At 41.5% G+C, this 22,607-nt stretch overlaps 1 protein-coding gene and 1 long non-coding RNA gene across 2 annotated transcripts in view; both read right to left on the bottom strand.

The window, feature by feature from the left end:
* Ext1 (exostosin glycosyltransferase 1) overlaps positions 1-22,607 on the bottom strand; it is a 277,579-nt gene that overhangs the window by 76,221 nt on the left and 178,751 nt on the right. The gene's annotated exons all lie outside the window — the stretch shown is intronic.
* LOC125360973 lies at positions 7,840-14,680 on the bottom strand. The gene is made up of 3 exons (XR_007212849.1): positions 14,668-14,680; positions 10,265-10,272; positions 7,840-8,154 (listed from the first exon to the last, which is right to left on the bottom strand). It is a non-coding gene; the product is annotated as an uncharacterized LOC125360973 (long non-coding RNA).

The following is a 22,607-nucleotide window of genomic DNA, read 5'->3' as shown; positions in this document are numbered from 1 at the left end:
TTAATAATTACATTCCAGGACCCAAGATGATGAGGAGGTATGACAGAATGGCAAGGGCAGCAGCACACCAATTAGCTTTGGCTAAGTTACTCTGCAGTAATAAATGGCCCACCATCTCAACGGCTTCCAACATGTCCATGGAGAGTGGCTATCTATATATTTTTACAATGGGACCTAGGCTACCGAGCACTTTGCCTCTAGAACATTACCACTTTCAAGGAAGAAAGAACAGAGAGCATGGTAGAGCTATTCAATGGCTCTCCAAAAGCTTTTCCTTCCCAGTGGGACAGGTGACACTGAATTCACATTCCATTGGTCAAAGCAGGTGACACAGCCAGGGGTGACTGGTGCAAGGATATAGTATTATCCCACAGGCAGAAGTACTGAACAAAACTATCAATGATGAGGAGGTTGCAGCATTTATCAGAGTGCAGCCAACAACCAAAAGAAGACACAGAAATTATTTCCAACCCTTTCATTTTCCCCAGACTTGTGATCACTATTAAATTGTGAACAAATCTTCTGAGAAGCAATAACTCCCTTTTAGGTCATCATTCCTCACCAGACCAGAGCACAACAGGATGTAGAATGAATGAAATGAAAATAGAGCCCAGAGAAGTTTGAAGAGACTAATTTTTCCTTCTGTGGTTAGATGTCAAACAATTTCTTTTCCCCTTCAATCATTCCTTTCCTCATGAAGGTAAAGGAACTGGAGAAATTACAGGGTAGAAGACTACATTTTATTTTGCAGCTAGTAAATTTCCCCCAAGATCTACGTGATTGCTTATTGCTGGCATGTGCAAGGAGGAAGGCTGGTAACCCAAAGCCCTTGAAGTTTTGTTATGCAGCAATTAAGTGGAATTACACTAATAGAAAGACAGACAGTGGTCATTCCAAAGGGCATCTTAGGTCTTGTTTCCTAGCAACATGCTATGGCACACCATCACACCAGTTCATAAGGTACCTAACCTACCACGGTTGGTGCTGATTTCAGTTACTATAAGGCTTTGCCAGGGTGATTCATCCTGTGACAGTAAAACCTTTTAGATATAAACAATTGCACAGAGCTTGCATAATCTAGAGAAATGAGTATTTTAAATGCATATTATTTACACCAAGTAAGAGTTTACATTGAGATAGTTCTGTACCATACTTTGGAACAATTAGCCCATCTATTGCTCTACAGAAAAGAAATATTTTACTGTTTTTCCCCAAAAATTTCCAAAGGCTAGGTACGGGGGCATATATCTGTGGTACCAACTGCAAAGGAGACTGAGGCAAGGAGTATATCTTTATCTCAGGAATATGAGGCTAGCCTGAGCAACATAGGGTGACCCAGTCAAGAAAAGTAAAAACAACAAAAAAAGAAAAGAAAAAAAAGTAGGAGAAGAGTGGAGAGGAGAAGAGCAAAGGAGAAACAAGGGGAGGGGAGAAGTAAGGAAAGGAGCAAAGTGAAAGAGGGAAGGGGGAAAAGGAAGAGGAAAAAGAAGAAGAAAGGCAAGAGGCAGAGAAAAGAAGGGAACTTAACAAACACAGAACTGAACTAGAAATTGTTCAGTTTGGTCTCTGGTCACTTGTTAATAAAAAAAGGAAAACAAACAAACAAACAACATGAAGTCCTAGAGAGATGTGAACTTGTATTCCTTCAGCTACATTGGAAGCAGAATACCACTTAAGATTCAAAAATTCCAAAGCCCTACAGGTGTTCCTTGGACAATTCTTGTAACTTCCCTACATTGTTCAAGGAAAGTTTTATGTCAGCCCAGAACCAAGTTAGTCTTGGAAGCCCGGAAGCAATGGGAATAAATAAATGCTTCATGAAAGGGTCTTGGTTTTTCATGTAGGGCCAGCCATGGGTTAACGGCTCACGTCTAAGGCTCCCTACCTCACAACATCAAGGGGGACTGATGGGTGTTGGATCTTTATAGTGACCCAGAAGTTAGGCAATGTGAATCAATTGATAGAACAAGCCACTGTGTGGTTCTAGGGCCATAGATGATTGGCTTGCAGTAATGTACAAACCAACCCATATGTTTGCAAAGGCTATACTGAGGAAGTCCCCAAACAATGAAGATGGTCAGGCTCTAAACATCCAAGTCACTGTTGATCTCTGAAAGAAAATAAATAAGTGTGTGTGTGTGTGTGTGTGTGTGTGTGTGTATGTATGAGAGAGAGAGAGAGTGAGAGAGAGAGAGAGACAATATGTCTTCTGCCTCTTGAAGGCTGGCATTGATGCTGTGTGTTCCTCCCAAACTTGCCTCTGCATACAACAAAGCACACCATCTTCTTTGAGAGATTCCTCCAGGTCTTTCCTAGCACAAAGTAACTTTGATAGACATTATTCCGATAAAAAAAATTAAAAAGTCAAGGAGCGATAAATCTGGAGGGAATTTGCTATCATGGTACCTTTAAGACTCAAGATGATTAAAGACTCTACAACCAGTCCAAACCAAGTGAGCTGAGTTTTTGTTGTTGCTTGGTCTCTTTTAAATGGTAAGTGGCCATATGGGTTTGTTGAAGGGGCTGCTGAGTGTGTTGCTTAAGTCTCTAATGCTAGTTTATGCCTCCTGTCTCCCCTTCATACTCAGTTCTATAAATTTCCAATTGATCTTACTTAAATCCTCAGGCAGAAATCCACAAAGATCATTACTAGGAGCCCAGAGTCAACCTATTTCCTATTCCTAAGCAGTACTAGTCAGTCCATCATCCTAGGTCTCTTTAGCTGGTTTAGGTACCTCTGGTCATAAAAACCTGACAGATTATACTTCTGTTCCAAAAGATTTTGTTGTCTATGAGGAAAAGAAGGCCTAAATCTATATATTGTCAAGTACTAAATAAAGCATAATAAATAGAAGTTAAGATAAACTACTACAGAATACTCAATATTCAGAGAATGGTCCTAATCCATCAGTCCACCTCAGCACTGTGAGTCTTTTCCTCCATCACCAAGAAACAAAAGGCCCACAGATGTGTTTGAAATTTGCTTTTACATAGTGGAACTCTGAAGAGCAGTCTTGGGTGTGCAACATTTTCAGGGGAGAACATCCACGTTTAAGGTTCCATTTGTTTGGCAGTATTTCCTGGCCAACTTCTGCTTCCTCTTAAAGCTTCTCTTTGGCCTCTGCGCTGCCATTCTTGAGATTACAACCCATTTCCAAGTAATTTCCAGAACTGCTCTTTGCCAGACAATGTTTAGCCTTATTGCTCCATGGTCTGGGCTAGCAAAGGCTGCCACAGGAGCCCATCAAAACTACTGCAGCTACAAATGCACACTGCAAAATGCTCACAGACTGGGCCTAAACTCTGGCCCTATCCAGGCTTTCTCCCATTGCTACGTCATTCAGTCACTACTCTTTCTGGCTAAGTTTATTGCCTTCAAAACTAGCAAACTGACAAGCCCAAACCAGTGCTAGCCTAAGCAATAGCCACTAGCTAAGCACTGGTTCCAATGGGGAGCAACTGGATAGGGCTCTGGGCAGGTAAGGAGGTAAGGAGACTGCTTTCCAGACTCTTGTCTGCAGAGATCACAGCCTAGCTGCAGGGCGGGCCACATGAAATTCTAACAGCATCAGCAGGTAAACTGCATTCAGAGCTGGATGTACCTTTAAACATTCAAATTGCACAAAGCAGTTGGCTAGAAGAAGACTTCAATACTTTCATGACACAAGGATGCAAATTCACTCCTGTTTTCACATCTGCTTGTGTTCCACCTTCTCAACCCAGCTTATGAGTGGCATTGGGGGATTTGAAGAGGGTCAGAAAAGTGGTAATGAAATCTCTTCTCTGGGTGTCTTCAAAGAGACTCAGGAGTTTCTGCTTGTGAAGGTAGAGGTTTAATAATTGACTAGTTGAAAAAATGGCCATACGCTGAAATAACAAGATTCTGCTCTGGAAATTCCTCAACACTGTTTGAGCATGAAAAGAATAAACCTGAATATGATCATTACCTCCCTGTTCTTTCTCCACCCCATTCCTTGGCATCTGCTGCTCCAGACCAAACAGCAGGAAGACAAGGAACAATTTTACTTCCAACAAAAGCCAAAGAATAATGAAGAATGGGGGTGGGAGGCTGGCAATGTCTCCTTGGTACCAATGCCCGGTAAAGAATGGAATCAGCTACAAGTTGAATCTGCTCTCAGCTTGCCCAGAGGCTGGAGTTTGCTCCCACTTGCACGTGGTGGATTTAGTTGAGGTTTTTCTTAGATGCAATCATCAGGGCCAAATATGCAATGTGGGCGGCCAGTCCCATCCTCCAAAGCGGAGCGGCCAGCGATTATGATAAACACACGCAGCAAATGCACATCAAGCACATCCCGCTTCAAATTCAAGGTGTAGCATTAATGGACAACAGTGTATATTTTTTTTGTAGCAATACACTGGACTCAGCCCCGACCCCCAAACTCCCATCTATTCTGTTTATTGCACCAAAATGAAACTACCTGAATCATTCCAACACCTAAATGTTCACCTGCTGTGCTGTTTATTAAACAGGCACTTAGCAGAGTGGTTTGCTGGGGAAAAGGATGGGCATAGAATCAAGCTATATGCTACATGATGAATAGAAAAGAGATTGGCTATTTTATCCATTCTTCTCTCACACACTCTGTGACAGCATGGAGTGATAACATGGCTCAATCTCTCTTGATTAGCACAAGAACTGAGATTTGCTTTTCAAATAGTACTAATCAGTTTATCTTAAATGGATGAAAACGTGACACAAAAGTCATTTCTCCATTAATATAGGTCTGTTAATGCACACCCACCCCCCCTGCCATGGAGTGCTAGATTACAGACAAATCTAAAGAACACAACTACAAACAGTTGTCTATTTGGAAAACATCCAATTACCACACACTACTGAAAATGTGCATAACAGTATTAAGGATCAGCCTACCCATAAACATCCTCTGATGTCTTACGCATAGATGGCATTACCTACTCAGGAATGAAGCAAATAAATCAACACTCATCTTAAATGCATTCTTACCTAGAGCCATGTTTATGTGCAAAAGCAAATATTTTAAGTAAATATTAAAAGATGGGAACGTGCCTAGACATTTACATATAAATTTACCAGCAAAATCAAATTGTTGCATTCAGCTAATGTTTCTTTAATATCTAAAGTCTGAGGTTGTTCTGGCACTATTTACATTAGTACTGGTGGAAGAAGAGAAGAAAACGCTAGCATACTTTTTTTTTAACTTGAAAATGAGAACAGTGGAAATAAATAAATAAAAGGTCTAGAATATTAGTTCTGAGATACAGTAATGAAACACACATATCAGTACCTGCTACTGGTTCAAAATGGTAACCTGGTAAGGAGCAAAATAATAGATGTCTTGTCTAAAATACAGTGAGTGTGTGTGTGTGTGTGTGTGTGTGTGTGTGTGTGTGTGTGTGTGTATTGCACTAGGAACCTGAACTTGGCTTTTACTTTTAGTTTTTGTGTTGTTTCTTTTGTAATTTTTGCTTTCAGATAGGGACTCACACTTTTTCTTAGCCAGCTTCAGTCTGATTCCCCACCTCCATCTCCTTAGTAGCTTAGATTACAGGTGTGCTCTACCACTTGGTTCCATCAATACTTTATGACCTGTCCTGCTTCTGTTTTTCACATATCCCAATGAAATTTTGAGCTTCTCTTCCATGGATATCCTGTGAAAGCATTTGCTTGTTTTCCCTTGTCTCATACGTTAACCCTGGTACAACACCACTGTCCCCCTAAGAGGCACGGAGTTTTGTGGTCTTTTTTCAGTGGACATTGGTCATTTGCTTTTTAACCAGTAGCTGACAGGAGGTGCTAGGAAACAGTAGAATTTCAGTTCGACTCTACTAGACCTGATTTCAAACCAGCTACATGACTGTGCTAGTTCACCTGCAGAATGGCTTTCGCTGTCCTCAGTTTTAATGTCTGTGATGGATCTAAAACTATAAGCCTCATGGGGTTGTTCTAAGTTATAAATGAGATGATGTATTCATTAAATATCTGGTGTGTAACAGAAATAAAAAACAGCATAGATAGATAAAATAGTTTTTTCTAAATTCTCTCTCTTTTTTTTTTTTTTTTTTTTTGGCCAGTCCTGGGGCTTCAGGGCCTGGGCACTGTCCCTGAGCTTCTTTTGCTCAAGGCTAGCAGTAGCCTTGAATCGAACCCAGGGCTTCATGCATGCTAGATAAGCACTCTACCACTAAGCCCCTAAAAAAGCAATTATATGTAGCATTACAACTGATAAATGAGCTAGCCTTAGACTAAAGTTCTTTGGGTATCTCAGGAGTGAAACTTCTTAGGTACAGGAGACATATGCCATGTTACAATGCACTGAACTCATCTCTCAGACAATGCTATTCACACTAGAGTCCTATGAGCTCCCCAGTGGGAGATCTAGTAGAGCTGACTTGTCCATCAATTCCATTCCACAAATATTTGATGGGCACCTACCATGTCCCCATATAGAAATGAGTGTGACCATTTCCACCATCAATGGCAAAGCAGCAAGGTGGCTGACTTAGTAAATATTTATTGAAATCACTTGTCAGCCTCATTCCACATGTGTGACTGATTCACTTGCAAATTGGCTGCGAATAAACACTGTCAAATTCCAAAGGAAAGTTACATTGTAGTCCTCTACCACCAGTGAGCAAAACCCTGCATATCTTCTGCTAAGTCAATCAATTGTATTTATCTCATTTATTAGCTTCAGAGAAGGACTCCCTATTTTCCTTGAGAGGGTGTATAATAGAGAAAAAGTATTCAAGGACTTCAATTTTCTGGCTGAAAAATCTACTTTGTAGATAAGGACAGAGGTTTAAAGCTTAAGACAAAAGAAGGAAGGGAGGGAAGAGAGGGAGAGAGGAGGAGAGAAAGGGAAGGAGGAGGGAGGGAAACATTTAGTACCAAACAAAATAAATTCTTAGAAAGTTTTCTATTTTCCTTCTTATTCTTCTCACTCCATAGTTTCTCGCTTACCTTTGCCTATCTAATTCTGTTTCATCAAGTACCTACAACTTAGAGGACTGCTATTCCCAAATGGAAAACAACGTAAGATTATTCCATTTAAATTCCATGTCACGTCTCAAAATAGTTATTTGTCAGAACCCCTTAAAAGCAAGCATTAAACAGACTTGCATTACCTAGATAAACAAATGAAGTCAGTAGAGATACATGTGAAACCATTTTTATGCAAGCTATCATTTTATGCTATAATAAACGGTCTCAAGATTATGGTGATAATAAAAATAATAGATGACATAATAATAGATTAAGTAATATAATTATATTCATATAGATTCATGGACTTTGTAGATGAATATGGCAAGAATTTCAGATATTACAAATTGGTTGCTTAACAGCCTCAGAAATAGGCAAAAAAGGTAAAGTAATATCATATTTCTCATCCTGCAAAATGGCTTTTTCCACATACCTCCACCCCCACCCCCACGCACTGAAACTGATGTCCAGCTGGGTGCTGATGGCTCACACCTGTAATCCTAGCTACTCAAAAGGCTGAAATCAAGACAGAGCAAGAGCAGTTAGAAGGCAGACTAGCCGAAAAGTCTGTGAGGTTCCATCTCCAACATAATCAGCAAAAAGAAGGTCTGGATGTGTGGCCCAAGTGATACAGCACCAGCTGAATAAGTAAACAAATTAATAACAACCAGCTTTTCTGAATTTGCAAGGATAATTTGTAAAGATGAAATTCACATCTTTCTCTATTCATCAAAGGCATACTGGGCTCCCTGAAGGCAGGCTTTGAGTAAGTCACTGGGGATAGGAAATCCCATGAGAACCCCCTGCCTGAGCTCTCTAAGGAAACTATGGTCTGGTGGTTATAGATTGACAAAAAAAAGCCAACATAAACACAAGTTAAAGAACAAGCAATGCCTGAGATGCATATTCTAGAAAAGGCATAAGGGTCAGCAAAGAATACTTCATGAACCTCAATTCTTGCTCAGGAACCTAGCTAGTCTTTGTGTTCAGGTCTTAAGCTAGACACCCTAGAACTGTGGCTTCTCAGAATGTTTCTCTTTCACAGTTGGCTCTGTTAGCTGTGCTGTTTCTCTGCTAATTCAAACCTTACCTTCCTATGAAGGCCTGTTCAAGTCCTCCCTCTTCTTATTCGCCTTCCTTAACTGACTGCCACTGGGCATGACAGCACCCTTGGTTGTCATTTCTTTTTTTCTTTTTTGCCAGTCCTGGGCCTTGGACTCAGGGCCTGAGCATTGTCCCTGGCTTCTTTTTGCTCAAGGCTAGCACTCTGCCACTTGAGCCGAAGCGCCACTTCTGGCCATTTTCTGTATATGTGGTGCTGGGGAATTGAACAGAGCGCTTCATGTATATGAGGCAAGTGCTCTTGCCACTAGGCCATATCTCCAGCCCCCTTGGTTGTAATTTCACACTCAATTTTCTGTGCCTAAGTCATCAGAAGTACAGCCTGTATTCAAGCTTGTTCAATCCTATGCTTTTTCTACCATGAATGGCCCAGTTGTTTGCTTGGGGGGAAGATACTCTCAATGATGTTTATACAGCTAATCCAAGCACATGCCTGGGATTGCAGGCATGTGCCACTACACCTAGCTTAGAATATACCTTTTATATTAACATGTACAAATCCTTCCACAAAAGAACAGAAATACTAAGTGATAGCCATATCTTCTATACTAAATTTACTAAAAATTTGTTAAATATACATCAAATCTATACATTTTTAAAGGAGTATGAATTCTATCAAATTATATTGCCTGTGTATAACATATAAAGTTTGAATGGTTCAATAGTACTTATTGGTCTTCAAACAGGACAATTTTGCCTTCAAGGGGACTTTTAGCAATGTCTACAGACTTTTCTGATTGCTTCCAGCATCTAAGGGGTAGAAGAGGCTTTGAAAGTAAACTGACAACCTGTAACATCCAGGAACTTTCCTCAAACAAAGAATTTTCAGACCCAATATGTCAATAGCATCAAGGTTGAGAAATTCTAGTTTTACTTTGGCCTGAGGTTATAGGTATTAAACTCTTGAGATTAAACTCACCGGAGGTGGGGCCATGTTGACTTTCCAATTGACACAGCACCCTGAGAGCTCAATAAAAATGAATTGAGTCTGTAATTGTCAATGATGGCCAGAGAGCCAAAGGAAGCTTCAGAATACACCAGGAAATCAGGTTTCATTTCTTTGATTACTCAGTTAATGACAAAGTGTTTCACCAGTCCATCAGAGAAGCTGGTAGTGTAAGTTCAAGGTAACAGGTCCTCCAAGATCTCATCCCATCTCAAAAGAGCCAAAGACTCTAAGCATTCACTTTATTTCTTTTTTTTTACAGTGGTTTTCTTTTCATTCCAATGTCAACACTGTTATAATAGCTTGATGGGCAAGACACACTGGAGAGCAGTTACTTATTCCTGTTACCCCTAACACTCTACACCATGCAGCTCAGCCCATTGGGCCTCATTAAAGGGGTCTCAGCCTTTTCTATGCCCACAGACCCACTCAACCAACTTCCCCAAGGAGCTGAAGGTATAATTGGCATTTATTTGTATGCAACTAAGTTGCGTACAAGGGGCTACCTAAATTTAAAAAAAAGTAAGTTTCAGTCAGCCCCATTTTTCCTAGCTTTAAACTTGGAGCACACCAAAAACCCTACTTCATTTTGCTAATAGGAGTCTGGTTTGCTAATGGAGATTACCACAGGGCTTTACGGGCACTACCACAGAAGCGAGCATTTGTGCAGGCCAGTGGGGGTTTTTCTAAACATTTTGATTACACTTTTAATGCTCTAAAATACATGTAAAAGTCCTATCATTAAATTTAAACCGCCTGATGATATGCTGAACAAGACTAGGAGAACAGCAAATAAATTGCTGTAATCTGCCATACTGTCACTTACCCTGCTCTTGAGCAGCTGTAATTGACTAATAGGATAATAAGGTGGCAGTTTACAGATCTGAAAGCCATACTCCTTTGTTGGAAATGCCCTTGAGGGGGGGGAAAAAAAAAACTCTAAGTCAAGAAGACAGAGGAGGTACGATCTCAATTGTCACTCTGGATATGATGCGTTTAAATATGCTTCTCCCACGAACTCAAAAGAAACCATCTGACACTCTTGCAGGTAGAAGCACCACCAAATGTCACAGGGCTTATTTAGTGTTTTGTTTTTTCCTGACATACAAAATGTACTCATTTTAGAAGAGCCTCCTTTTCTCAAAGGCACCCAGAGTGAGGGTAAGAAAGGCCCTCTTAGTACTAATTAGACATCAGAATCATCTCCCTACTATGGCCTCTGGTTTCTGTTTAATGATCTCCTATGCATCTCCCAACTAAACTATTCCCCTAGCCATTTCCCTCAGGCCTGCAGCCCCTCCTAGGCCTACAGACTATTCATATTTCTCTTACTCTTACTTGGTCTTTATTTACATAGGAATTATTAACCTAGGGAGCTTATGCACAGAAAAACTTTCAATCAGCTCCATCTTCCCTGAGACTAGTACAAAAGCTTAGCCCAGTGATACCCAAAGGAAGATTCCCACCAACCCAAACTACAGAATTCATAGTTAGGTGGTACCCTGGGGCCTATCAGTTCTCAAATGTACCTACCAAGAAAAGTACCCAAGATAAATGATCTCAGGACACTTTTGATGCAAGGGCATATAGCAGCACAAGTCAGTTTCAATCTGCTAACCAAACAATGTCTATGACTATAGTAGATCATCTCTACTTCAAAATACATCAAAATCATATATGCTTATCTGAACTTGGGAAGGGAAAGAAAAATGAGGGAGGGTGTTGTTAGGGCTGACCTGAAAACGGGAGAAACTAAATATAAGTTTTAGTGTTAAAATTATAACAGCTTCTAAACCCTGGTGATGACTCCATGATAGAGGGCTGCACCCCCACCCATGAGACTAGTTTCTTATAGTTTAACATTTAAAAATGTAGGGAGCACTTGTTCCCCTCTGTACCTGGGTAACAACCATGGTAACGGACAGTAAAAAAATGATCATAGTCATAGACTATAGAAATAACCATAATAGTAGTAGAAATGCCATGGTAACTGTTGGGTTGGTTTACTTATGATTGAGTACTGGATTGTTTTAGCCCGCTCAAGCTTGCTTAGTGGTAATGGGGAAACATGGTCGCAATTGTTAAAATAAAGTTGGTACTAGGTCAGCCTGACTGCAATATTCTGCTTCTGTAAACGGCTTGCTTAACCCATTTGTGACTTGTTCTACCCCCTGCATTAACCCCCTGCATCAGTGCTACGTGACCACCTGTTGTCAATTCCTGATATCAAGGCCAGTTCCTGATATCAAAGTCAAAATAGATAACTGAAAGGGTAGATGGCCAATAGAAATAGGACAAGACGCCATCCAATCAAGTATCTGCCAAGTTGGAAATACTCTGCCCCTGTTTTAATCACAATAAAAAACCCTGCCTATCAGAGGGTCGGGGCGCTCAATCCAGATCTGCTGTGTCGGTGACGGTTGGGAGTCCAGGCTCGAGCTTGCAATAAAGACTCTAGTGCGTTTGCATCGGTATCGGCTCCTTGGTGGTCTTTGGGGACCAGAAATCTGGCATAACAGTGTAACAAGTAAGACAAGAAATGTACTCACGGGCTGGGGATATGGCCTAGTGGCAAGAATGCTTGCCTCGTATACATGAGGCCCTGGGTTCAATTCCCCAGCACCACATATACAGAAAATGGCCAGAAGTGGCGCTGTGGCTCAAGTGGTAGAGTGCTAGCCTTGAGCAAAAAGAAGCCAGGGGTAGTGCTCAGGCCCTGAGTCCAAGCCTCAGGACTGGCCAAAAAAAAAAAAAATAAATAATAATAATAATAAAATAAATTTTAAAAAAAAGAAATGTACTCACTACCTCATTATGTAACTGTATCCTCTCTGTACATCACCTTGCCAATAAAATTTAATTTTAAAAAACAATGAAAAATACGTCAAAATCAGATTATTTAATAGCAAATGCTCAGCTGGTAATGTCTATGCAAGTATTCAAAAATCCAAAAGACTTCAACCTCTAAAACACTCTAGTTGCAAGTATTTTAGATAAGGAGTGCTCAGCCTATCTAAGTTTGCTCAGAGAACACATGTCAACTGGGAAGAAGAGGAGGATTATGGGATGGTATCAAACTATATGACCTAGAAGGTCAAAGTAAGGGGTCTGAATATTACTCTAAGTGAGAACATCATTAGAATAGGGAAAGAGAGGAAGCCAGGTTCCTGTGGCTCACATCTATAATCCTTAGCTACTCAGGAGACTGAGATCTGAGGATCATGGTTCAAAGCCAGCCCTGGCAGGAACTCCATGAGACTTATCTCCAATTAACCACTAGAAAACCAAAGTGGTGCTGTGGCTCAATTGGTAGAGTGCTAGTCTTGAGCTGAAGAGTTCAGGGCTAATGCCCAGGCCCAGAGCAAGCCCCAAAACTGACGAGAGAGAGAGAGAGAGAGAGAGAGAGAGAGAGAGAGAGAGAGAGAGAGAGAGAGAGAGAGAGAGAGAGAGAGAGAGGAAAAAGACAGGAGATGGTTTATCTTCCTCAGGGATTCCTCTGGTGGTGGCTGTATGGAGAACTTGGAGGATGCAGAAGTGGGGAGTGAAATCAGAAGGCTACTGCCATGGGAATGAGAGGCAGCCATGGTTGGGACCAGGGAGGCTGTAGCAGAGGTGGTAAGAACTGGGTAGAGTCTGGTCATGCCTAAAGCTTCACCAAAGCAGATGTGTTAAGAAGGTGAATGTGGGCCATGAGACGAAGTAAGGGCAATTAAGGGCAATGCCAAGTTTTCTGGCCTGAGCAACTAAGAGAAAGGACTTAATGTTTTACTAAGATAGGGTTGAGAGCACACTTGGGGGCGTGTGCCAAAAGGGAGAAACTAACAGCTTGGTTTTGAGCATGTGATTGTAAAATATGATCACAATGTTCTACATTTAAAATTGGGTTCTCTGTTTCATTTCTGGACATTTCCAAATTCTTCATAGCTACATTTATAAACATGCACATTTATATATGCATATTTATATGGACATAGCTTATATATGTACATATATGTTTATCTGTGTATATGTATACATGTACAGATACGTACTTGCATATGATTCTATAAACATATTGAAAGAGAGTAGATTAATAGGTGAGTAGATGGCTTACATACCCTTGTTTTCTTTTTCTTTGAAAGGGCTATTTGTTTTTTAGAACAAAAAAAATGGTTGTATTGGTTCATTCAGCAGTGAAACCCACTAGACACTATATTGGGAAAGGAACTATACAACTTGGGGGTGGGGAGGAAATCAGGAGGTGAGAAAGTAGAAGAGGATGAGGGAAGGGGTGACACTGTTCAAAAAGAAATGTACTTATTACCTCACTTACCACTTGTACAGTAAAATTTTTGTTTAAAAAATCGTTGGGGCTGGGGATATAGCCTAGTGGCAAGAGTGCCTGCCTCGGATACACGAGGCCCTAGGTTCGATTCCCCAGCACCACATATACAGAAAACGGCCAGAAGCGGCGCTGTGGCTCAAGTGGCAGAGTGCTAGCCTTGAGCGGGAAGAAGCCCAGGGACAGTGCTCAGGCCCTGAGTCCAAGGCCCAGGACTGGCCAAGAAAAAAAAAAAAATCGTGATATACCATATAGCTTTCTTCTCGAAGTGAACTCCCTACTGAATGAATAACTCCAGAAGTATAAGCACAGTGAAGTAAAAGGAAAAACATTAACATTTGCAATCTATCAACAGATGAGGCACAGAAAAGCTATTTGGACAGAAGCAAAGGTCTCCAAAAACAACAAAAGCCATGCTGTTAATACCCCCAGGGCTACAGAAACCTGTTTCATGCCAAAGCCATATGGGAAGCTTACGGGGAGAATGGCACACAGAAACAAGGTCCTTGGAATCCTCTGAGGATGGTGGGGTGAAAATGGAATTTGGGCAGTGAGGCATGGAGCATCTCCGATGACCTCATAGGCACAGTGGCATCTGTTCTAGGTGTCTGCACAGGAAGAGCCTCCGAAGCCCCAAGAACCTAATGTCTGAGCTCCTGGCCCTCATCCTTGATGCCTTTACCTGCCAGGCCAGCCTGGACTGCACCATTCTTTGTAGTCGGGCATCATTTGCCACTGTTTTTACCCTGTAGCTCAAGTGGCCAGCTAGACAGCATTGTTCTTGTAGAAACTCTACTCAATCTCCTTGATACTTTACTTAGTGTCTACCCTAGTGATGCCTACACCACCCTCTTTACCACGAATCCCACTCCTTGAGTCATTTCCCACAATCCTCCAAATACTACTACTATCTCAGTCCCTGTTCTGACTTTCTGCAAGACCCCTGCTAGGGAAGTTTGCCTGTCCCTCTTCAATTCTACCCAGCTTCTTGGTGATAGATCCTGGCTTTTGGTGTTTAAAACAAGGCTGTAGTCTCTGCCCTGCTACCATAGCGCCTGACTAAAAATCTGTTTCTCTGTGTTTAAACTATTATTGTTCAGCTGTGGCTTTTCTTTGACATCAGCAGAGTGCATTTCCCTCCCAGAGGTCCTGTTGCTGTTGTCTGTGAGGCTGGCAGTTGAAGTCCAGGTACTGACTACTGCACAAGTTCCTGGTGCCACCTCTATTTCCCAACACTGTTAAAATGAATAAAATCAGGCCAGAGAACAATAAAGAAGACAGCCTTGAGTGTACTCACACTCATACTGAGGCTGGCTTTCCCCACCACTTCCCAGCTTTTAGTTCCTTTAATGCCTTTTTAAGTAACAGTGTGGGGGGGGGGGGGGTGGCGTGGATAGCTGCTCTTGTTAGGAATGAAGGTAAGGCGATTAGGAATTAGTTATGTCACCGTGTGCAGCTTAAGTGTGGAGAATGGACAGTGCAAGGTCCTCTCTCCCAGACTGCCATCTCTGTCACCTGTAGTTAGAAAGCCCTGGGCTGAGCCGGACTGTGGCAAATTAAATGCATGATAAGAAACACACTCTAAATGATGCTGCCTCTTTTATGCATGTCCAGTGTCATTCTGGTACCTGATTTGGAGGAGGTAAGGGATAGCAAAGGAAAATGGGTGGACGTGATAAAGGAGCTAAAAATAAATGTGCAAACATGTAGAGAGGAGAGTTTAGCTGAATATTAACAAGCTGACCAGATTAAGTATCAGCTGGTGAAAAAGACATCTGTAAGCTATTGCTCCATCAAACTGGCAAGTCCTCTATGGGGTGGACTGACCCATTGTCAGTCAAAAGCCTTAAGTGAAATGACCTAAAGGTGTGGACGCAGGACGCCTATGACTGGTTTGCAACATCTTGGCTTGCTTGAGGCTGTCTCTATATATCATGTCTGTGAAATTTACATATGATTTGGAAAAAATATTCTATATTGAAGAAAAGAAAAGAAAAGGAAAGGAAGACAAAGGAAGGGGAGAAGAAGGAGAAGGAGGAGAAAGAGAAGGAGAAGGAGAAGGAGAAGAAGAAGGAGAAGGAGGAGAAGGAGAAAGAGGAGGAGAAAGAGGAAATTTCTATAGGCAGCCCTGACTAACATCAAAAGGTTTCAATGTTTTGGTTAACATCTATTATAATAACTGCTAAGCATTTACTAGGAATCTATACTGGCCAGGAATTAGGCAAGGGCATAAAGAACAAAGACAATCTAACTGGCATGGCCACTGCAATTAAATTATAAAGCCTTAGCAGGGCCAGTGGCATCTACTCCTTGTGAGAAGTAATTTCAAGCATCCCAAATCGAACAGTAAACAAGTTCATGCAAGACTGAAGGGAAGTCATTAAAACTCGTCCAGGTCTGAGGGTTATGAAAACATTAGTGTTGTTAATTAACTTCCAATAACAATGCAAATGACAGAAAATAATGAAGAGTGTTTACCCGGCAAACTAAGAGGGACTGGCATTTATTTCAAAATCTACCAGAAGAACCTGGGCAGCAAGAAATGTTCTTCATCTCTCACATGTGGCTGCTCTGCTTTTCCTTCCTTTTTTGCTGAACTTCTTCAGCACTGCTCATGTCCTCTACTGCTGGAGTACACTCACACCCTACTGCTTCCTATTTAGTGCCTTCATTTACCCCCATGGTGGTCCATTTATGACCACACAGACATGAAGCAACCCAACAAGCATATCACAAGATACAACACATACTTCTTTCTTCGTAGGTCTACCTGTTACACAGATCACATAGCTTTCTGAAGATCATATACTTGTGGAAATGGAGAATACTTTAAAACATGAAGAGGGCCATGGCGTTCTATTTTATTTGGAACATTACAAAAATCAGTAACACAGTGAATGTCGATGCTTGTAACCCCAGCACTTGAGAGGCGGATGTGGGAAGATCAGAAATTGGAGGTCAGCCTGGATTACATAGTGAGACCCTGCCTCAAAAATATTAAAAGAAGAAGAAGAGAGGGAGGGAGGGAGGGAGGGAGGGAGGGAGGGAGGGAAGGGAGGGAGGGAGGGAGGGAGGGAGGGAGGGAGGGAGGGAGGGAGGGAGGGAGGGAAAAGAAAGAAAACAAATGAAAAACAATGCCAGCAGCAAAAGAACTGATGACATGTGTTGAATTTCATTTCTACTTATACACAACTTATAGTCCAAGGGTTTAAACTAGGAAAATCACATACACTCATGCTCAAGCATATATAGGCATGCATATATGCCTATAAATTCACATATATGTGCAAAAAAAGAGATTCTACTTAAAAAATGGTACCTCAAAACCCCAAATTACTTTTTGGTACACTCATCTTTTATATTTAACAACAATCTTCCTGTTTGTATATTAACATCTAAGCATCTTTAACACATACATACACATATATGGTGCTAAAATTCAGACTCAGAGAGAGTTAAAACTCAGCCATAAGGAAAACCAAGAAACCATGAGGCTATGGAGCGAATATATTTGGAGCAAGAGAAAGCCAGCTGGTGAGCTGGCCTTTTAAAAGGTATCGGGGAATTAGGCACAAGGCCATTAATCCTGCAGTTTTCACTCTTTTGCCAATTCTCAGGGCTTACATTACTGAGCCATCATCCAGATTAAAAATGGGTTTCCATGAGGGTTTCTGCTTCCCTGGGCACCCTCCTCTCCCCCATCTCCACCTGCTGCCCCCTCACAAAGCAGCAAATGTAAAATCCAAAAGAAAAATATTAAAAACTAAGCAAGGCTTCAGGGATTTGGAATCATTCATGGAGAGCAGGTTCTTACTGAGGCTTTAGCACAATTTTCCTTCTTAATTACATGGAGAAGAAGAACAAGGGGCAAACAGAAGAGCAGCCTTGGAAAGCCATGCGTGTTCTCTCTCTCTCTCTCTCTCTCTCTCTCTCTCTCTCTCTCTCTCTCTGGTGAAGGAATCATGGTCACAGGCCCACCCACATGACTTTCCACACTCATCTCTTCCTTCCTCAGGTCCTGCTCCCCCTAGTTCTGCCCACATGTGACCTAAGCCCTTGTTTCCCATCATCTCATTTATGTGTCAGCATCCCTGTTGGAAGGATGCACCATTCCCCTTGCTATTCTGCCCCCCAGAATTGCCCTGCTAGACAGCTACTTCCTGATCTTCTACTGGGAAGGATGAAACGAGAAGGCTGTGTTTCCGCAATAATGAAGCAGTTGAGAATCGAGTATTTCACCAGCACTAGGTGTTCTGTCCATACTAGCTGCATGGGGTTTTTACTACCTGTAATCCATAGTTTGTCCCAACTTGCAGTACCTGAACAGAAATATACAACTATACCCTGCAGGGCATGAAGCGTGCACACCAACACCTAGCCTCCATGGTGGTGATATCTAAAGAGGCTGGAGTTTGAATGACAGAATGTATTGCATTCTCATGAATGGATGCACCACAGGATGAGGTGATATTTACCACAGTTCATCATCACTACACACCAGCCTTATGCTAGGACCTTCCTATAATATTTCAACAAATACGCGTTAACAGTCGCTAAGGTCTGTGGACTAAGGCTCTGAGCATTGATGCAAATGAAGCTCTTCTTCATTTCAGTCCCAGATATACTTTTCCAAAAGGGTCTTCATGGACTGTGCTCATTGGCTGGCAATTTTCACCTTCAGGTTCCCCCGTTGTATTGATACTAATATTGAATACAGGCCTTAGCATAAAGGAAATCCTTTCTGAGCCTTTGTGGCTGTACTTTCATTCATTTGAAAGACAATAGGCAAATCCAAGAAATGGACCTTCTAATTTGTTTGGCTTTCCATGGTTCCCCAGGTAGGCTAGGCCAGCCTTGAACTCCAGAATGCCTGCCTCAGCTTCTCCAGTATTGAGATTACAGATGGAGTGTGTGCCACCACACCCTTTTATGGACCAAAGCTTCAAATGAACCATGGTGGCTTCATGATCTGTGAGTCACTTGCCAGTTAAATTTCCCTCCCAGCAGCAACATGGGCAGTACCTGCCATCATAGCTATGCAGGAAGCTGAGGCAGGGGGACTACAAGTTGGAGGCCAGTTTGCCTGGGCTACAAAGGGAGGCCATGTGCTCTCTTCCCTCAATCCCCTGGAATAAGTGACCTGCCCACTGTAGAGAAGATATCTCTGTGCTATCCCAGGAGCATGATCCTGGGGATGCCATGAACAGTCACTCTTTGCTCTTGCTTCAATCTTGCAAATTCAGTGGCTAGGAGAGGTCAGGGGATTGAAAGCTTCGGAACTGTTGGATATGACAGAGGTTGCTCAGGAATATGACTTGCTTAACAAAATCCAGGAAGCACATAGTATGAGGTCTCTTTTTAACTCAGCAATGGTTTCATTATACTTCTGTGACAAGCTGAAATCTGACATCCATCCTTCCTGACCCCTTTCCGGGTTTTGTACAACATGTGCACAGCTACAGGTTAGGTGAGGTGGAGCACCACTTTTGAAAAGCTCACAATGGACCTGGCCGGCAGAGCTGGACATAAAGGGAGACTCCAAATAGAGGCAAATACAGACAGCGGTTCCCATTCTGTGTGTTACCTTGCATCTATTTATTTATGGTCGATGGTTTCTACGTTACCTGCTCAACTGTATTTGCCGAAGAAAAATAAAACTGAATTAATACGACTTTCCCAAGCTAGGAAAATGATACCAATTAGGCTGGTAAATAGCTAGGAAACTATAGTTTTGCCAGTTTTTGATTTGTTTTGATTCAAAAAACTGGCCCCTAAATGCTTTCTTCCTCTGCCCTCTCTGAATCTGAAGTTGAAGAAAAATGAAGTGATTGGTAATAAAGCTTTCACTATTATCCAGAAAAAAGGAGGGGGGGGGGAGTAGGCAATTTGAATAAAAGGCCATTTACTCTCCTATTTTTTGGAATACATTTATTCCATCTTGATAAGCACACTTATCAAGAGAGATGAGGTCTCAGTACAAGCACTTACTAGGATTAAATTTACATTCTCTGTCCAAACACAGACACACGCATTTGAAACTGACTGCTTCGCTTTACACTCTCATTTGCAAACACTAGAAGAGCAAGTTTTTCAAAGAAGAGTTTGGTAACTTTCAAAGCTAGGAGGAACAGAATTCCCTGCTACTTGTTTAAAGATTTGGGGAAACAGAACATTGACCTAGTTTAATGGTAAAAACATCCCTAACATATCTTTCTGTACTTAAGAGCCAGCTCCGACTCAGCCCACCCCTAGAAGGGAAAGAAATCTGTGTGCATAAATAATCAGGCAATTTCTAAATGAGTGTGCAGATGCTCTGAGATGAGCCTGCTGACAAGAGTCACAACGACAGCTTGCTAACATGTTCACAGGACAATGGTTTCTCCTAAGAGTTGCTGTGCAGAAGATCAACTGGGTTCCTACTGAGTTAAAAAAAAATGAGTCGTGTGTGGCAGCTTCTGTTCTATAGCTCCAGAAATCTACTAATCCTATTTAAAGAGTAGAGGAGACTGAAGATTACGTCTCAAAGGTATTCCAAACCTGCGTTTCCAGGAAGCAACCCACATAAAATCAAAGCTTATCAGTTTGTCAAGGTGTTTTAAAATGATGATGCCACCTTTGAATGCTGGGGAGACAGGAAAGTATATGTTTGAGAAAAAATGGCTTTCTACAGATGGCATTTTGAGTATGGAACGCTCTGTGTTAAAATGCCCTAATGTTAGCTCCGAAATGCTGACAGAATTCTAACCTAGAGTTCTATGAGGAAAGAGTCCCTGATGGTTGGAGTTCCTACTCTACCTCAGGAGTTCACTACAAGAAGGGAGACAGCTAGTTGGCTAGGAAGGCCCACACCTTCAAGATCCAAGAGTATGAAATGGGGTGAACCACTGTAAACTTACTTGTGCAACATGGTGGGCACTTAGAAGAAAGTATTCTGTGAGAACCCGTTGTGAAGAGGAAGCCCTCCCTGGAGATAGAAGGGTAGAGATGGCCAGATGAATGGGCTGAGGAATGGTCTACAAATTCCCAGGCTAAGCAGAGCAAATATATTTGCTAATTCAGCACAGGCATAGAGTCTCCCTAAATATATGGTCTATGCCATTCACAAATAGAATGAATACCAGGAAGCTCTTTACATTGTTTTTCAAAGTGATTTCAAATCACTTTACTGCATTACTATTGTCTGGAAGGGAATAGCTGGGTTTGGTTGGTCAGTGAGCTCATTTTAATTAATTCAAGTTTAAGAATGGTTAGTAACAGGACAGAAAATCAGGGCTGATGTCATGAAATTAAAAAAAACAAAAAACAACAACTGTAAGAGGCTGCTGTTCCCTCCAAGACTAATTCTGTTGAATACCAGTAAACGCTACCATATAGCATCAAGTCACATCTATCAGGTTGAGTGAATTAAAGTCCTGTGACTTGGAGTCAGAAAACTCAGGGAGACAATGGAGACCCAAGTTTCATATCACCATGTGGTCTAAGCTTGTTTGCATCTCAAGTCACATGAGACTCCCAGTCAGCAGTAATGGAACTTGGAGGAAGGAAAGACAGAACCAAAAAGAAGCTCATTACTAGCAAACAACAGCTACCTTACTTAAATCTATACCTACTGTGTGCCAAGTGTTCACCATTAAGAAAAGGAAAGGCATGAAAGAAAGTAGCAAGCCTCTCCATGGTTTTAGAAAGAAACCCCAAAGAGGAATCCAAGGAGTGTTCTCAGAGGGCAGTTATTATAGTATGGGGCTCCTCTCCTAATCTCCTCCCCTGGGCTTTGCGCTGTTTGCTTGGTGGCTTGTGCATGTGCTAACCTTGGCTACTGTGATCACTGGCTCATCAGACCAATATGGTTTCCTAGGGAAAATAAGGCAAATGGCAAACCTATTGGGAAAACAGCACAAAGACCTGTTACCACCTCCAGTCATCAGTGCTACGGGGAAAGAGACAGATCACAGTCTAATGCATCTGACAACATCTCCAGTCATCTTTTTGTTTTGTTTTCCCTCTCCTATCTCCCCTATTCTAGCCAAGGAGCAGCTAAGGTTCTTGATTTCACACACATCTTCTTCAACAGAATCTCCTTGTTGAACAAGGCAAACGAACATTGCAAATACCATCTGGACACAGGAACTTCTTTATCTCCTCAGATGTTTCAGATGTTCCCATCAAATTCACAACCTGACAAAGATGAATTTGTTTTTGTTATTCCACAAAGAAGTATGACTCAAGGGTCTGTGTTTTACCACCAAGCTAAACAAGCTTCATTCTCATAAATCATTCATTCATCCCATCTGTATTTATTAAGCTCTTAATATGCACACAATATTGACTTTGTCAAGATCAGCGCCCAGCTGCATGAATGAGCCATGAGACTGTGAATCTGACCTTTACATACTTATCTAAAGGGTTTTATTATGTTCCACATTGGAAGGCTCAAACCAAGGAGAAGCAGGAATAGGAAGAAGCCAAAGGAACACTGTAGCATCCTTGAAGATGATAAGGAAAAGATAAAAGTAACACCAGTTAAGCTCTATGGACTGTCAAGACACTGGCAATGGATTCACTTGGTGAACTGCCATACCCAAAGAATGAATGATGGGAAGAAAGGAAAAGATTCCTTTTTCCACTTAACTAGTTTATGTTTATTATTAATATATTAGGATGTTTATAAATTTCCCAGTGTGTCAATCACCGCTAAGTCAGAGCTGATTGTGTGTGTGTGTACGCATGTGTGCACATGCACTGGAATAGAGAGGTTTGAACTCAGTGCCTTGAACTTGTTTGGTTTGCTTCAGAGGCTTTATTGTTTAGCTGCTGCTCTACCACTGCACCCATATCTCCAACCTTGCTTTTTGGTGGTTATTTCAGAAATAGAATCTTGCTAGACTTTCCTGCCTGCTCTGGCTTCAAACTACAAACTTCTGGGTCTTTTTTCTCCTGTCTAGGATTACATGTGTGAGCCACCAGTGCCAAACTAGAACTGGCTCTTAAAATACACAAATATGACATGATTTATCATAGATTCAAGTAAACATGAATTGAAATAGTGTTCCTGAAAGCAAACAGACAGGAATAAAAAATTACTTTCTACTGCTAATGACCTTAAACCTAAATCCCATTTCTTTCTTGTTTCAATTTAGACTCTTGTTCACCCAGAGAAATTAATCTTACAAAATATCAAATCCAATGGTGCCTCTCATTAGGAATCTAAGGATAGCTTGATCACAGCATGTGGG

The sequence above is a fragment of the Perognathus longimembris genome, chromosome 12 (genome assembly GCF_023159225.1).
Source record: "Perognathus longimembris pacificus isolate PPM17 chromosome 12, ASM2315922v1, whole genome shotgun sequence".
NCBI lineage: Eukaryota > Metazoa > Chordata > Mammalia > Rodentia > Heteromyidae > Perognathus > Perognathus longimembris.
Note: the sequence above shows the minus strand (reverse complement) of the source record. Positions and strands in the feature narration are given on the sequence as shown.